The sequence below is a fragment of the Phyllobates terribilis genome, unplaced genomic scaffold, assembly GCF_046119375.1.
Source record: "Phyllobates terribilis strain yellow unplaced genomic scaffold, ASM4611937v1 Scaffold_12__6_contigs__length_324123572, whole genome shotgun sequence".
Lineage (NCBI taxonomy): Eukaryota > Metazoa > Chordata > Amphibia > Anura > Dendrobatidae > Phyllobates > Phyllobates terribilis.
In genome coordinates this window covers 304,786,703-304,801,700 of record NW_027362772.1, presented here as the reverse complement: position 1 = coordinate 304,801,700, position 14,998 = coordinate 304,786,703, and the positions used below count along the sequence as shown (strand labels likewise).

The 14,998-nt window shown below is 47.8% G+C and overlaps 1 long non-coding RNA gene across 1 annotated transcript; it reads left to right on the top strand.

Moving 5' to 3' along the window:
- Nucleotides 1-1,833: 1,833 nt before the first annotated feature.
- LOC141171831 (uncharacterized) lies at nt 1,834-2,488 on the top strand. The gene is made up of 3 exons (XR_012252375.1): nt 1,834-1,954; nt 2,023-2,223; nt 2,326-2,488. It is a non-coding gene; the product is annotated as an uncharacterized lncRNA (long non-coding RNA).
- Nucleotides 2,489-14,998: the final 12,510 nt, after the last annotated feature.

Genomic DNA, 14,998 nt, shown 5'->3' with positions numbered 1-14,998 from the left:
AGCCCCACATCCTGGTATGCCTGGCACCCCCACATCCTGGTATGCCTGGCAGCCCCACATCCTAGTATGCCTGGCAGCCCCACATCCTGGTATGCCTGGCACCCCCACATCCTGGTATGCCTGGCAGCCCCACATCCTAGTATGCCTGGCAGCCCCACATCCTGGTATGCTTGGCACCTCCATCTCCATTACACAAAAAAATAAACACTCCTACTCACCTTTCTTCTTCTCTCCTCCAGCGCTGTGTCCTCCTCTGTAGCCAGCACAGATCTCCCTGTGTGAGCCGCGCACGACTTAACTGACATGCCCGCTCACACAGGGAGATGCTGTGCCGGAAGAGTCACTGCTCCCCACGCTGGGACTGTGTGCGTGGGGAGCAGTGACTGCATGCTCCTGGATAGCGGGCGCACACTGGAGCCGCAGCGCGGCTCCTGCTGCCGGGCGGTTGCGTGTGCCCGCTATTAAAGAGCATGAATATTCACCCCCTCTCCACTCCCATGGGCGTGGAGAGGGGGTGAATATTCATGCTCTTTAGTAGCGGGCACAAATGACTGCCGAGTGCTGCAGGAGCCGCGCTGCAGCTACACTGTACGCCCGTGATTAAGGACAATGAATATTCAGTGCTCCCCACGCCCTTGTGAATATTCATTTTCTTAAGCAGCGGGGACAGTGCAGGCTGCAGTAGCCGCTGCTGCCTCCTGTACCCCGCTCCTCCTGCCCCCCCTATAACCCCACCACCCACAGCGTAGCATACCATATATCACAGTAGTCTCACACCTCACAATACATGATATATACCATACAGAGGTACAAAAAAACAAGTCAAGATCAGTAAAGTGAACATAGTTCAAATAGTAATCACTATCATAAGTTACATATTATAGCAGTGTCATACTTGGCTAAAGTAACACAATTAACCTGCACATAATGTATATTACTATTTAATTGCCCTTTAAATGTATTTAAAAGGTAACATACATCATGCACAGGTAATCATGTTACCTTAGTCAAGCACTGCTATAATTTACCTTAATTACTTTTGTTGCTGTCGCACACCTTCCTGTATGGTGGATATCATATCATATATAATCCCTACTGCATTACCCCTTTCATCTTTTACAACTATTTTTTCCTAACATTATTTATTTTAATTAATAAATAGATAACGTTTGCATTATTTTGCAATTAATTGAAAACTGTTATTTGTGCATGATATATTTTTTTGTATACCTCTTTTGGGAAAATTGCCTTTCTATGTTGCTATCACCACTTTTATGTTTTCATAATTTATGCTTTCATATAATAAGTCATTTTTTTAAACTTGTGTGGCCATATTTATAGGTTCAGTATCTTCCTGCAGGGTTATAACTACCATTTCTTACTACATTTGTTACATTAGCCCTTTGGCTTGCTGCCAGATTGTATAGGTTATATCATGGCATACTAGTACAAGTGTCTCATTCTGGTTCATGTTTCTAGGTCTCTCGTCCCCTTCAGAGAAGTGCTTACCTGGATATTACTGCACACTGAATGCGCAGCTTCCAAATCCTACCGATGGGTCCAGTGGGAGTTTGTGTCCTGCCGGGTACTACTGTCCTCTGGGCAGCCAAGGTCCTCTGCCCTGTCTTTCAGGCACCTTCCAGTCATACTTGGGGATGTCTTCTCCTGAGTCTTGTCTGCCTTGTCCTGCTGGGAGATTCTGCAGGGGAGAAGCTTTGTCCCGTTCCTCAGGTTGGTGCCGGTTTATAGGGTACAGTCCTCTCTTACAGAGTGCACAAGTTTTAAGATTAGGGGAAAATTGGTTGTTGTACTTTTCTAGGGAATTGCTCTGCAGGATACTACTGTGTGTTGGGAGCCATATCTGAGTCACCTGTCGATGGGATCACAGGGTCATTTTGCCCTCAGGGTCATTACTGTCCATCCGGATCACCTGCTCCCGTGTCCTGCATACATGGTACGTCTCGGGTGTTGTAGATACAGTGATTACTTTCTACTACATGTATTCTGTCTTTATGTATACAGGGTATTTTCAAGACCTGGAGGGAGAATCCAGCTGTAAAGTCTGCCCCCCAGGATTCTACTGTGACACGTCGGATCTCGGTGGAGTTGTCATGCCACAGCCGTGCCCTGCTGGTAATATCTGCCCTAGAGGAAGTCAGTCTGGAGCAGAACAGAGGTGCCCACGTGGCACCTACAACCCCAGCCAGCAACTGATGGCACAAGGTTTGTACAATGTTGCATTGCGATATAGAAAAGGTCATTATCAAACAGCAGGACCGTGCCCCTGACATGACAAAACAGAGAATTCTCTCCTTCATTCTGCAGGACAGTGCAGGTCCTGTCCTTCCGGTTACTACTGTGCAGATGAGGGTCTCACAGAACCATCTGGGCCTTGTCTACCCGGGTACTGGTGCATTGGGAGAGCTGAGACTGCAAACCCAACTGATGGTGTTACGGGAGATGTGTGTCCAGCCGGAAAGTTCTGTAAGGATGGAGATATTTCAGGTATGTCTTTCTGCTCTACATATTCATCTATTAATCTTCTAACTTTCTTTCTCTTATTTAACTATATTTCTTTCTATTTGTCTGTCAATTTTCCTATCTGTCTCATATTTGCCAAATCAACTAGAAAGTTTTGGAGGCTCCTGCAATAAGGCAAGAGCTCCTGGAAGAATCAGCAAATCTCCCTGGTCCTGCTGGTATCTTGCAGAAATCAGGGATTTTGGAAGGTTTCTTTGTCTGAGTATGTTGTGAAGGAGAATGGGCATGGCCAATAAAAGGTGGTGCACGCAGAATAGCGCACTCCCAGACACTGATTTCAAGAAGTTGACAAGTGCACTGTATCTCTACCCTATGTATACAGTATTTCTCACAGAAAATTATTGCAATTACACATGTTTTGTTATACACGTTTATTTCCTTTCTGTGTAGTGGAACAACACACGAGAAGAAAAAACAAATTGGACATAATTTCACACAAAACCCCCAAAATAAGTCAGACAAAATTGTTGGCACCTTTCCAAAATTGTGGATAAACAACTTTGTTTCAAGCATGTGATGCTCATTCAAACTCACTTGTGACAAGTAACAGGTGTGAGCAATATGAAAATCACACCTGAAGCCAGATAATATGGGGAGAAGTTGACTCAATCTTTGCACTGTTGTGTCTGTGTGTGTCACACTAAGCACGGAAAGCAGAAAAAGAAGAAGAGAACTGTCTGAGGACTTGAGAACCCAAATTATTGAAAAATATCAACAATCTCAAGGCTACAAGTCCATCTCCAGAGATCTTGATGTTCCTTTGTCCAGATTGCGCAACATAATCAAGAAGTTTACAACCCATGGCATTGCAGCTAATCTCCCTGGACGTGGACGGCAGAGAAAAATTGATGAAAGGTTAAGGGTAGTCCGGATGGTGGATAAGCAGCCCCATGCAAGGTCGAAAGAAATTCAAGCTGTCCTGCAGGCTTAGTGTGCATCAGTGTCAGCGCGAACTATCCATCGACATTTAATTGAAATGAAACGCTATGGTAGGAGACTCAGGAGGACCCCATTGCTGACACAGAGACATAAAAAGCTAGACTGCAGTTTGCCAAAATGTAAACAAGTAAGCCAAAATCCTTCTGGAAAAGTGTCTTGTGGATAAACGAGACCAAGATAGAGCTTTTTGGTAAAGCACATCATTCTACTGTTTGCCGAAAACGGAATCAGGCCTACAAAGAAAAGAACACAGTCAAATATGGTGGAGGGTCACAGATGTTTTGAGGTTGTTTTGCTGCCTCTGGCGCTGGGTGCCTTGACTGTGTGTAATGCATCATGACATCTGAACATTACCAAAGGATTTTGTGACACAGTGTAGTGCCCATTGTCAGAAAGCTGGGTTTGCATCCTAGGTCTTCCAGCAGGACCCCCCCAAAACGACTTCAAGAGTCCGGATCTAAATCCCATTGATCACCTGTGGAGCGAGCTTAACTTTTCTATTGGGAGAAAACACCTTTAAATACAGTTATATGAAAAAGTTTGGGCACCCCTATTAATCTTAAGCTTAATGTTTTATAAAAATTGGTGTTTTTCCTGGATGAAGGTATTTTTGACCATTCCTCTTTACAAAACAATTCCAGTTCAGTTAAGTTTGATGGTCGCCGAGCATGGACAGCCCTCTTCAAATGATCCCACAGATGTTCAATGATATTCAGGTCTGGGGACTGGGATGGCCATTCCAGAACATTGTAATTGTTCCTCTGCATGAATGCCTGAGTAGATTTGGAGCGGTGTTTTGGATCATTGTCTTGCTGAAAGATCCATCCCCTGCGTAACTTCAACTTTGTCACTGATTCTTGAACATTATTGTCAAGAATCTGCTGATACTGAGTGGAATCCATGCGTCCCTCAACTTTAACAAGATTCCCGGTGCCGGCATTGGCCACACAGCCCCAAAGCATGATGGAACCTCCACCAAATTTTACTGTGGGCAGCAAGTGTTTTTCTTGGAATGCTGTGTTTTTTTGCCGCCATGCATAACGTTTTTATCTATGACCAAACAACTCAATCTTGGTTTCATCAGTCCACAGGACCTTCTTCCAAAAAGAAATTGGCTTCTCCAAATGTGCATTTGCATACCTCAGACGACTCTGTTTGTGGCGTGCTTGCAGAAATGGCTTCTTTCGCACCACTCTCCCATACAGCTTCTCCTTGTGCAAAGTGCGTTGTATAGTTGACCGATGCACAGTGACACCATCTGCAGCAAGTTGATGCTGCAGCACTCTGGAGGTGGTCTGAGGATTGTCCTTGACTCATCTCACCATTCTTCTTCTCTGCCTTTCTGATGTTTTTCTTGGCCTGCCACTTCTGGCCTTAACAAGAACTGTCCCTGTGTTCTTCCATTTCCTTACTATGTTCCTCACAGTGGAAACTGACAGGTTAAATCTCTGAGACAGCTTTTTGTATCCTTCCCCTGAACAACTATGTTGAATAATCTTTGTTTTCAGATCATTTGACAGTTGTTTTGAGGAGCCCATGATGCCACTCTTCAGAGGAGATTCAAACAGGAGAACAACTTGCAAGTGGCCACTTTAAGTAGCTTTTCTCATGATTGCATACACCTGGCTATGAAGTTCAAAGCTCAATGAGGTTACAAAACCAAAAAAAGTGCTTTAGTAAGTCAGTAAAAAGTAGGTAGGAGTATTTAAAACAAGAAAATGATAAGGGTGCCCATACTTCTGCACCTGTCAAATTTTGTTTGAATGCAGATTGCACATTTTCTGTTAGTACAATAAACCTCATTTCAAGGCAGAAACATTACTGTGTCCAACTGTTATTACATATATCACACTGAAATAGCTGTTGCAAAAACACCAATTTTAAGAAAACATTAAGTTTAAGATTAATAGGGGTGCCCAAACTTTTTCATATAACTGTATGAGAGACCTGGAGGAGTTTGCAAAAGAAGAGTCCAAGATTCCAGTTGAGAGGTGTAAAAAGCTTGTTGATGGTTATATGAAGCGATTGATTGCTGGTATTTATTCCAAAGGGCTTGCAACCAAATAATAACCTGACGGTGTCAACAATTTTGTCCGGCCCATTTTTGAGGTTTTGTGTGAAATTAAGTCCAATTTGCCTTTTTTCAGTTTTTTTTTGTATTGTTCCAATACACACAAAGGAAATAAATGTGTGTATAACAAAACATGGGTAATTGCAATAATTTCCTGGGAGAAATACTTCACTTTCTGGAACAATTTCAAGGGTGCCAACCCAACACTTTCGGCCATGACTTTATATATTTATGTTTTCTTTATAATGACTAGTGTTGAGCATTCCGATACTGAAATATCGGGTATCGGCCGATATTCGCGGTATCGGAATTCCGATACTTAATTCCGATACTATTGCAATATCGTATACCGGAATCGGAAGTTCCCATAATGCAATGAGACATTTTCATTTTATTCAGCCAATGAGGATCCTAAGAAGTGTGGGCACATCCTGTTAGGCATGTAGGCATCTTAACTAATGGCATGGCTGTGATTGGCTGCTGAAATGATGTCATGATGCACTATAAAAGCCACCGCCGCCATTTTGAGCTCACTCTGCTGTGAATTCAGTTAGGGATAGGACGCTGTTGTTCTGAGGGACAGTTTTAGCTACCTATTTGCTCTATACTGCTTTACCCAAGCTACTTTCTAAATCACTGTGCCTTGCAGTGCTAGTGCACAGTTCCCTGTGCTGTTCACCGCTATCTGCAAGGTCTGGTGTGTGAGTGCAGCTCACCCTGTAGTGTGTGCTTCAGCCACGTCTGGTTGTAGTGCACTCAGTGTGTGTCACTGCCTCATACATTGTCCTTTATTGCCAATTCATAATTTTTCCTGATATCTCCTATTAGTGTGGTGGTTCCATCTGTATTCAGCTAAATTGGTTCCAAACACACTATATAGGAGTAGATAGAGAAATTTTTTTCCGTCTTGCAGCACTAGTGCACAGTGCTCTGCATCTGTACTGTTCACCGCTGTCTGCAAGGTCTGGTGTGTGAGTGCAGCTCACCCTGTAGTGTGTGCTTCAACCCCGTCTGGTTGTAGTGCACTCAGTGTGTGTCACTGCCTCATACATTGTCCTTTATTGCCAATTCATAATTTTTCCTGATATCTCCTATTAGTGTGGTGGTTCCATCTGTATTCAGCTAAATTGGTTCCAAACACACTATATAGGAGTAGATAGAGAATTTTTTTTCCGTCTTGCAGCACTAGTGCACAGTGCTCTGCATCTGTACTGTTCACCGCTGTCTGCAAGGTCTGGTGTGTGAGTGCAGCTCACCCTGTAGTGTGTGCTTCAACCCCGTCTGGTTGTAGTGCACTCAGTGTGTGTCACTGCCTCATACATTGTCCTTTATTGCCAATTCATAATTTTTCCTGATATCTCCTATTAGTGTGGTGGTTCCATCCATATTCAGCTAAATTGATTCCAAACACACTATATAGGAGTAGATAGAGGAGCCTTTCTGCAGCATTGGGCCCTGCAGCCCCAGCCAGATTAGTATTAGCCTATTTTTTGCAGCCTCATCTATTGCATTGTAGGTTACCTTCCTACATTGTAATAGCTACAAAAAGTTTGTGATACTATCGTTATTACATCTTTAGGCACATCCAGTGTCTTTTTGTGACAAAAAAAACCTAAATAAAGTTCACCAAACACTCCACTTTACAGTTGTGTAGGCCACATTAGCTCATATTAAAGTCTAGTCCACACTTTATAAAATTAGTGTTTCTTATACCTGTTAGCAGCTGTTCAGGAATAAGCACACTAAGCCCTTAGTACTTTTCTGCCTATCTTTATCAGTCTACCAAGATGAAGAAGGCAGGGAGTAAGGCATGTGGTCGTGGTCGTGGGCGTGGGCGTGGAGTTTCTGCAGGGAGAGGACGTGAGGATTCTGTGCCTGCAGGGAGAGGACGTGGGGATTCTGTGCCTGCTGCGGGCACCAGTGACTCAGCATCCCCCAGTTTTACCAGGGAACAGTCCTTTATGCGCAGCTTTGTAGGAGCTAGCCGTACCCCACTGCTGCGCGAGGACCAAATTGAAGCCATTGTCGGATGGATGGCAGCTAACGCATCGACTTCAATTAGTTCCAGATCCTCTCAGGTCCTGAGCACTGAAGAGCACCCATCTGTCTCTTCACCACCTGCCAAATTGCCCAGGCAGTCAGAGAGCCCTGGACAGGAGCCATCTCTACTTCTGTTCTCTGAATCTCTTGGCTTGGAAAGAGGCTGCCAGCCAAGCAGAATTCGAGAATTTGAAGAAGAGGTAGTATGCAGTGATGCGCAACCGTTTTGTCTCTCTGAATCTGAAGAGGCGGGTGGGCCAGTGCCTATGGTCAGCAGCACACCTCAGTACGCATCTGATGATGAGACTCAGGTGCCACTTTCTGGTGCGTACTGTGCTGTCGAGACTACCCAGGAGAAGCAGTTGTTTGAAGAGGGTGGTGTAGATGATGAGGTCCTTGACCCATCATGGCGTGAGGGACAGGAAGGTGGTGGGAGCAGCTCTGAGGAAGAGATTCCCCGAACGGCCCAAAAAGGAGGGAGAGGGAGGGGGCAGACTTGGTTGCCTGTAGCCTCCACTTCGGCACCCATTAGGAGCATGGCTCTTCCAAAATCCAAAGCGGGCGCTCCCAAGACTTGCAGTGCCTGGTCCTTTTTTGACACAGTTGCAGATGACATTTGCTTTGTCAAATGCAAGCTGTGTAATCAGAAGGTGAAAAGAGGGAAAAGTGTCAGCAACCTCAATACCACAAATATGTGGAAACATGTGCGGACCAAGCACGTGGTGGAGTTACACAAACACACTGAAGACCTAGGCCAACCTACAGCGCCACCTACCACCTCTTCAGCTCGTGTTGTAGCCTCTTCCTCCAGCTCACACACAGCTGGTTCGGCTTCCTCACAGGATCGCCATGGAAGAATCTCTGGCACTGTTGTACAGAGACACAGTGTAATTCCACCCACAGCACCACTTTCCCAGTCATCCTCACACTCCCAGGCCAGTCTACAGCCATCGTTAGCACAGGCATGGGAGAAAAGGCGCCCATACTCGGCAAACCACCCCCGAGCACAGGCTCTGAATGCTGGCATTGCTAAACTACTGGCCCTTGAAATGCTATCATTCAGGCTGGTGGAGACTGACACATTCCGTAACTTTATGGCATTGGCAGTCCCACAATACAACGTGCCCAGCCGCTTTTATTTCAGCAGGCAAGCCGTCCCTGCCCTGCAACATCATGTGGAGGGAAAAATTAAACATGCGCTACAAAACGCCGTCAGTAGCAAGGTCCACCTGACCACTGATGCGTGGACCAGTAAGCATGGACAGGGACGATACCTTTCCCTCACTGCCCATTGGGTAAATGTTGTGGAGCCGGGTACAGATCTTGAGAGTGGCGCTGTACGTGTTCTGCCAACTCCAAGGATTGCAGGAATCCAGTCTGTACACATTGACTCCTCCTCATACTCCAGTTCCTCTGAATCAGCGCTGCAGGAGCCGTCACGGTCTACCTCCACATCGACCCGTGAACGGTTACCTGTTATGATGACCGATATGAGCACAGCCGTGGCCAAACGTCAACAGGCCGTATTAAAATTAATTTCTTTGGGGAATCGAAGCCACACAGCGCAGGAGCTCTGGAATGCCATCAAGCAGCAGAGTGACGTGTGGTTTGTGCCAGCGAATCTCCAGCCAGGCATGGTAGTGTGTGACAATGGCCGAAATCTGGTGGCAGCTCTGGGCCTAGGCAACCTCACTCACATCCCATGTCTGGCACATGTGCTCAACTTGGTCGTGCAGAGTTTTTTGAGGGACTATCCGGATCTTGATGCACTGCTTCACAAGGTCCGCATAGAGTGCGCTCACTTGCGGCGTTCCAGCAATGCAAGATCACGCATTGCAGCTCTGCAGCGCCGATTATGTCTTCCGGAACATCGCATCATATGTGACCTACCCACCAGGTGGAATTCAACGTTACATATGTTGGAGAGGTTGTGTGAGCAGCAGGCAGCAGTAATGGAGTACCAGCTGCAGCAGGCGCAAACAAGTCGCAGTGCGCGCCGTTCACACTTCACCACCACTGAGTGGGCCTCTATGAAGGACATTTGCCACGTTTTGCGTGCCTTCGATTATTCCACGCGGATGGCGAGTGCAGATGATGCACTAGTCAGCATGACTATCCCCCTTATCTGCCTGCTTGAAAAAACACTGCAAGCACTAAGGGACGAGGTTTTGGAAGAGGTGGAGGATGAGGAGTCACAAATGCCATCTGCTTCTCTACAGTCTGCGCAATGTGGTTCCTCACAAAGGCCTAGGCAGGGGACACTTTGTGAGGAGGATGAGGAGGAGTCAATGGATGAGGAAGACATCTGTCCAGAGGAGGGAGGTACACAATGCTCTAGTAGTCAGTATCTAGAGCGAGGGTGGGGTGATGCAGAGCAGGCAGAGATCACGCCTCAAGCAGGGGACAGCGTTTCTTGGCCAGTTGGCAGTCTGCAGCACATGGTTGATTTCATGCTGCAGTGCCTCAGAAACGACCGCCGCATCGCCCACATTCTCAACACGGCTGATTATTGGGTGTCCACCCTCCTAGATCCTCGCTACCGGGACAACTTACAAAGCCTCATAACACCATTGAACCGGGAGCGTAAAATGCGGGAGTACCAAGACGCACTGGTGCATTCCATCATGTTCTCCATTCCAACCGAGAGCAGTGCTGCTAGTGCTTTACAAAGCAGCTCAGTGCGTCGAGGCAGTGGAGGAAGCTCTGCACAAAGAGGGAGCAGAAGCAGCGCCTCAGCACAAGGCAAGACCAGTATGGCCGAAATGTGGCAAAGTTTTGTGTCCCCGCCGCCACAAATGTCTACACCATCACAGACAGCTCCAGTCAGCAGGAGGCAACGTTTCCGTCAGATGGTGACAGACTACATGTCTTGCCCTCTTAGTGTACTCCCAGACGGCTCTTCTCCCTTCAAGTTTTGGGTCTGTAAGCTGGATACATGGCCAGAGCTTAGTCAGTATGCACTGGAGGTGCTAGCTTGCCCTGCTGCTAGTGTATTATCGGAACGCGTCTTTAGTGCCGCAGGTGGTGTACTAACAGACCGTCGCATGCGACTATCCTCCGATAACGTTGACCGGCTTACTTTTCTCAAAATGAACAAGGCCTGGATCTCTCATGAATTTGCCAGTCCTCTTCCAGAATAAATAATTGGTTGGCAACAGTATCCAGGTCTCCTGTTCTGTTCATGTTTCTACCACCTGAACTGTAATCCCTGAGCTCCAACACCGCCAGTTGGCGCTCGGAAGTGCCGTCTGCACAGTCAACACTTGCTGCCGTGTTATTGGGGTTCAGTAACGTCAGCTGTTCTCCTGCTGTGCGGACGGCAATTTCTCCTGATTTGTCCACATCCACTGTACTACACATTTTAAAGTTGCTCCAATTACTCCTCTGGCTCCTCTGTTTTCATTCTTATCCCTGGGCTCCAGCACCGCCAGTTGGCGCTCGGAAGTGCTGTCTGCACAGTCAACACTTGCTACCATGTTATTGGGGTTCAGTAACGTCAGCTGTTCCCCTGCTGTGCGGACGGCAATTTCTCCTGCTCTGTCCACATTCTCACTACTACAGATTTTAAAGTTGCTCCAATTACACCTCTGGCTCCTCTGTTTTCATTCTTATCCCTGGGCTCCAGCACCGCCAGTTGGCGCTCGGAAGTGCCGTCTGCACAGTCAACACTTGCTGCCGTGTTATTGGGGTTCAGTAACGTCAGCTGTTCTCCTGCTGTGCGGACGGCAATTTCTCCTGATTTGTCCACATCCACTGTACTACACATTTTAAAGTTGCTCCAATTACTCCTCTGGCTCCTCTGTTTTCATTCTTATCCCTGGGCTCCAGCACCGCCAGTTGGCGCTCGGAAGTGCTGTCTGCACAGTCAACACTTGCTACCATGTTATTGGGGTTCAGTAACGTCAGCTGTTCCCCTGCTGTGCGGACGGCAATTTCTCCTGCTCTGTCCACATTCTCACTACTACAGATTTTAAAGTTGCTCCAATTACACCTCTGGCTCCTCTGTTTTCAGTATTATCCCTGAGCTCCAACACCGCCAGTTGGCGCACGGAAGTGCCGTCTGCACAGTCAACACTTGCTGCCGTGTTATTGGGGTTCAGTAACGTCAGCTGTTCTCCTGCTGTGCGGACGGCAATTTCTCCTGCTTTGTCCAAATCCACTGTACTACACATTTTAAAGTTGCTCGAATTACACCTCTGGCTCCTCTGTTTTCATTCTTATCCCTGGGCTCCAGCACCGCCAGTTGGCGCTCGGAAGTGCCGTCTGCACAGTCAACACTTGCTGCCGTGTTATTGGGGTTCAGTAACGTCAGCTGTTCCCCTGCTGTGCGGACGGCAATTTCTCCTGCTCTGTCCACATTCTCACTACTACAGATTTTAAAGTTGCTCCAATTACACCTCTGGCTCCTCTGTTTTCATTCTTATCCCTGGGCTCCAGCACCGCCAGTTGGCGCTCGGAAGTGCTGTCTGCACAGTCAACACTTGCTACCATGTTATTGGGGTTCAGTAACGTCAGCTGTTCCCCTGCTGTGCGGACGGCAATTTCTCCTGCTCTGTCCACATTCTCACTACTACAGATTTTAAAGTTGCTCCAATTACACCTCTGGCTCCTCTGTTTTCATTCTTATCCCTGGGCTCCAGCACCGCCAGTTGGCGCTCGGAAGTGCCGTCTGCACAGTCAACACTTGCTGCCGTGTTATTGGGGTTCAGTAACGTCAGCTGTTCTCCTGCTGTGCGGACGGCAATTTCTCCTGATTTGTCCACATCCACTGTACTACACATTTTAAAGTTGCTCCAATTACTCCTCTGGCTCCTCTGTTTTCATTCTTATCCCTGGGCTCCAGCACCGCCAGTTGGCGCTCGGAAGTGCTGTCTGCACAGTCAACACTTGCTACCATGTTATTGGGGTTCAGTAACGTCAGCTGTTCCCCTGCTGTGCGGACGGCAATTTCTCCTGCTCTGTCCACATTCTCACTACTACAGATTTTAAAGTTGCTCCAATTACACCTCTGGCTCCTCTGTTTTCAGTATTATCCCTGAGCTCCAACACCGCCAGTTGGCGCACGGAAGTGCCGTCTGCACAGTCAACACTTGCTGCCGTGTTATTGGGGTTCAGTAACGTCAGCTGTTCTCCTGCTGTGCGGACGGCAATTTCTCCTGCTTTGTCCAAATCCACTGTACTACACATTTTAAAGTTGCTCGAATTACACCTCTGGCTCCTCTGTTTTCATTCTTATCCCTGGGCTCCAGCACCGCCAGTTGGCGCTCGGAAGTGCCGTCTGCACAGTCAACACTTGCTGCCGTGTTATTGGGGTTCAGTAACGTCAGCTGTTCTCCTGCTGTGCGGACGGCAATTTCTCCTGCTTTGTCCACATCCACTGTACTACACATTTTAAAGTTGCTCGAATTACACCTCTGGCTCCTCTGTTTTCATTCTTATCCCTGGGCTCCAGCACCGCCAGTTGGCGCTCGGAAGTGCCGTCTGCACAGTCAACACTTGCTACCATGTTATTGGGGTTCAGTAACGTCAGCTGTTCCCCTGCTGTGTTCACGGCAATTTCTCCTGCTCTGTCCATATTCACTGTGCTACTTATTTAAAACTAGCTCCAATTACACCTCTGGCTCCTCCGTTTTTAGTATTTACCCTGGGCTCCAACACCGTCAGTTGGCGCTCGGAAGTGCTGTCTGCACAGTCAACACTTGCTGCCGTGTTATTGGGGTTCAGTAACGTCAGCTGTTCCCCTGCTGTGCGGACGGCAATTTCTCCTGCTCTGTCCACATTCTCACTACTACAGATTTTAAAGTTGCTCCAATTACACCTCTGGCTCCTCTGTTTTCATTCTTATCCCTGGGCTCCAGCACCGCCAGTTGGCGCTCGGAAGTGCTGTCTGCACAGTCAACACTTGCTACCATGTTATTGGGGTTCAGTAACGTCAGCTGTTCCCCTGCTGTGCGGATGGCAATTTCTCCTGCTCTGTCCACATTCTCACTACTACAGATTTTAAAGTTGCTCCAATTACACCTCTGGCTCCTCTGTTTTCATTCTTATCCCTGGGCTCCAGCACCGCCAGTTGGCGCTCGGAAGTGCCGTCTGCACAGTCAACACTTGCTGCGGTGTTATTGGGGTTCGGTAACGTCAGCTGTTCCCCTGCTGTGTTCACGGCAATTTCTCCTGCTCTGTCCATATTCACTGTGCTACTTATTTAAAACTTGCTCCAATTACACCTCTGGCTCCTCCGTTTTTAGTATTTACCCTGGGCTCCAATACCGCTAGTTGCTGCTCAGAAGTGCCGTCTGCACAGTCAACGCTTGCTCCAGTGTTATTGGGATTCAGTAACGTCAGCTGATCCCCAGCTGTGTGTCCGGCAAATTCTCCTGCTTTGTCCACATCCACTGTAGTACGGATTTAAAACCTCCTCCAAATACACCTCTGGCTCTTCTGTTTTTAGTATTTACCCTGGGCTCCAGCACCGCCAGCTGGTTCTCGGCAGTTCCATTGGCTCTTGTACCTTCTGCTACCCATCCGGGTTCCAGTACCGTCAGCTGGTCCTCGGTAGTTCCATTTGCTCTTGTATCTTCTGCTACCCATCCGGGTTCCAGTACCGTCAGCTGGTTCTCGGCAGTGTCTTTGGCACGGGTACTCCCTCCTGCCCAGCCTGGTTCCAGCACGCCAGCTGTTTCCGGGTAGTGTCAACGTCACTTTGCCTCCAATGCGTTGTCCTGTCGTGTTGCGGTCGGGTTAGCCGACTCTATGGTGCCTGCAGTTTAGGTGACTCCTATGTGGGCTGCGGGATCTGGCAATGAAGGCTGGTTCCATAGTGCCAATAGGACAAGCACCCTCTGTAGGACTGTGGGTTTTGGTAACTGCGGCCGGCTCGCGGCCTTGAACTTTTTTTTTACATGGGTACCTTCTGCTACCCATCCGGGTTCCAGTACCGTCAGCTGGTTCTCGGCAGTGCCTTTGGATTAGGTGCCTCCTTCTCGGTATCCAAGTTCCACCAACGTCTGCTGGTCCTTGGTAGTGCTTTCTGGCACAGGTACCTCCTGCTTAGTAACCGAGTTCCAGTAACATCAGCTGGTCCTCGGTAGTTCCATTGGCTCTTGTACCTTCTGCTACCCATCCGGGTTCCAGTACCGTCAGCTGGTCCTCGGTAGTTCCATTTGCTCTTGTATCTTCTGCTACCCATCCGGGTTCCAGTACCGTCAGCTGGTCCTCGGTAGTTCCATTTGCTCTTGTATCTTCTGCTACCCATCCGGGTTCCAGTACCGTCAGCTGGTTCTCGGCAGTGCCTTTGGATTAGGTGCCTCCTTCTCGGTATCCAAGTTCCACCAACGTCTGCTGGTCCTTGGTAGTGCTTTCTGGCACAGGTACCTCCTGCTTAGTAACCGAGTTCCAGTAACATCAGCT